Here is a 3,078-nt window from a genome sequence, read left to right as displayed (position 1 = left end):
CAAGAAAGTTGCAGGGCTTTTGGCGGGGGGGGGGCTTTGGTGGGGGGTGCCAGTTTGGTGCCCCTAAGGGCTGGCACACTCTAGGCGAGCGCCTAGTTCACCTAAAGAGCGAGCCGGCCCTGCATATGATGCAGTAAGTTTACTGTAAATGGAAAACCAAACACGGAAGAACCGTGAGGCAGTGGTAACACTGGTCTTGTCACCTGGATTTCAGTACCTGCTGTACTGTACTCCCAGATGGTGGGGGCAGGTTTGTTTGGGAGAGGGCTTGCCTTGCTGGCAGCTGTGGAGCATAATTTGCTTTATTTGCATGGAGCTTCCACATGACTTGAATGTAATCCTCATTGAAATTAATGGATGGTCTAGACAAAGGTAGAATATACCAAGAAGAAAAAGCTGCACACACATAAATGAGGTAAGGTGCAGGTAGGAATGAGGATCTAGTTTCTAGAGAGCCAGCTTGGGGTAGTAGTTAAGAGCGGTGGACTCTAATCTGGAGAACTGGGTTTGATTCTCCACTCTTCCACGTGAAGCCATCTGGGTGACCTTGGGCCAGTCACAATTCTCTCCCAGCTCCCTCAGCCCCACCTACCTCACAGGGTATCTGTTGTGGGGAGAGGAAGAGAAAGGAGATTGTAAGCCACTCTGAGACTCCTTTGAGTAGTGAAGAGTGGGGTATAAAAAACAACTACTCCTTTTCCTCCTCCTTGTCATTGGGAAACAGATTTCAGCTAGAGGGGGAAAATAAGCAGTAGGCTTCAAAAGCCCATTATTGGAAATATTCAAGATTAAATGTAAAGAAAAAGTATTGTATTTTAAAGGCATTTGTTATTAGGGTAGTTTCCTTTTTCAATAACTCATAAATAAATTACTGTAGTCAGCCAGAGACAAAGGCGTTTCCAAGCCGTCTACACCACACCTTCTGGCAAACCCAATTTAAATCCATATAAATAAAATACATATACCCCCTAAGGTATGTCAACATTCTATTAAAACATCATGTTTACAAATGGTACATCTATTTAGGGTTTTTTTGTGTGGTGATGTGATATCGCAGTTTCTACCCCACATTGGTACTGGGACTTTGAATACTTTGTCCACAACTTCATTTTAACACTAAATGCAACAGGATTTCAACAATCTCAAATGGCTTATAGAAAACCATATTGTGAGTCACATTTTTTTTGCCATTGGGATTTCCAAAGAAAAAAAACGTTTATGGTCTCTCCTAAGGTTTTACAAGAGTTTCTTCCTTAATTTATTAAGAAATATTGTGTAAGTGAAGAGATTCAACAGAATAACCAAAGGGTACAAACAGGGCTGGCCCTAGGCAAGGAAGGCTGTGCCCTAGGCGAGGCTGCAGGCTGCAGATGTCAACCTCCCGGTGGGGCCTGGAGACCACCCCACCGGAAACCCAGCAGCAGGGGGGCCGGGCGCTTGGTCAGCAGTGGTGGCGGCAGCTTCAGCGGCAGGTAAGGAGCGCTGCCAAGAGGGGGTAAAGAGCCGTGTGGTCCCGGGGCGTGCCGAGGCAGAGGGCTGGCTGGCTAGATCAGGCGCCAACAGAAAGAAATCGGCTTGGCCTCAAGTTTGCGCACGGGGGGGAGGATTGTGTTAATCAGACAGACAGCCCTCCACCTCGGCATGCCCTGGGACCACGCGGCCCTTTACCCCCTCTTGGCAGCACTCCTTACCTGCCGCTGGAGCCTCCACCGCCACCAGAGTACCCGCAGCGGGAGGAGGTAGGTGGGTGAGGGGGTAAAGGGCCGTGCGGTCCCAGGGCAGAGGGCTGGCTGGATGGCTCAGGTGCCAGCAGCAGGACGTGCTTACCTCCTGCCTGCTGGCGCCTGCAGCAGCTCCGGTGGCCTTGGCTCCCCCGGCAGGCAGCAGCAAGCGCGGCCCTGGCGTTGGCTCCCCTTTTCATGCGCCCGCTCTGCCGGCGCCTCTCCCCGCCGGCTATGGGTCGCTGGAGAGGGTCCGGGCGAACTTCAGCGCCCCCATCCAGGGCCTCCCGCTCTAGGCGAGTGCCTAGTTGGCCTAGTGGGAGAGCCGGCCCTGGGTACAAAACACTACAAGGAGCTGCGGTGGCTCAAGTGGTTAAGATGCTGAACTGCAGGCTGTGGAAGGTCGGTAGTTCAGTGGTTCGAGATTCGAGTTGCCGCATGATGGAGTGAGCTCCCATCTCTAGTTCCAGCTCCTGCCAACCTAGCAGTTCGAAAGCAAGAAATTGCAAGTAGATAAATAGGTACCACTTCAGTGGGAAGGTAACAGCATTCCATGCGCCTTGGTGTTTAGTCATGCCGGCCACATGACCATGGAAACGTCTTCGGACAGTGCTGGCTCTTTGGCTTTGAGATGAGCACCGCAACCCTAGAGTCGGATTCGACTGGCTTTCGAGCAAGGGAACCTTTACCTTTACAAAACTCTACAGTTCTTCCCTATCTCAATAGCTAAAACATCTCAGATAATCAACGTAACATTTCAGAGAATTCTTAAGTTCATCTCAATAGAGTTGTAAATGTACTTTTACACAACAATAGACAATGTCTTTTTATGGCTAGGAATAGACTGGGTCCTTCTTCTGTTATATTGTACGTAGGGTTGCCAGCTCTGGGTTGAGAAATACCTGGAGATTTTGTGGTTGGAGCCGGAGGAGGGCAGGGTTTGGGAAAGGGAGGGACTTCCACGGGGTCTAATGCCATAGAGGCCACCTTCCAAAGTGGTCATTTTCTCCAGGTGAACTGATCTCTGTCACCTGGAGATCAATTGAGATCCTAGGGGATCTCCAGCTGCCACCTGGAGGCTGGCAACCCTAAATTTTCTAACCATGCAAAAGTCTGTCTACAAGGGCCAAATGATATGTTACTTGCAATCACATGTATCTTCTTCAGTACTTTCAGAGGGAACATTGAAATGCTTATTTCTGGCCACTTCCCCCATTCACCCACCCAGCTGCTTTTCATTCCACAAGAGGAAAGTACTCTTATCGTTTCATTGTGGTGGTGGTGGTGGGGTGTGTGTGTTTGGACCATAGACAGGGAAGCAATTCTGAGCATAAAAATGTCCAAATGGGAATGGTTT

The sequence above is a fragment of the Gekko japonicus genome, unplaced genomic scaffold (genome assembly GCF_001447785.1).
Source record: "Gekko japonicus isolate JY-2015 unplaced genomic scaffold, Gekko_japonicus_V1.1 scaffold2796, whole genome shotgun sequence".
In the NCBI taxonomy this organism is placed as follows: Eukaryota; Metazoa; Chordata; class Lepidosauria; order Squamata; family Gekkonidae; genus Gekko; species Gekko japonicus.
This window is presented reverse-complemented; position numbering follows the sequence as displayed.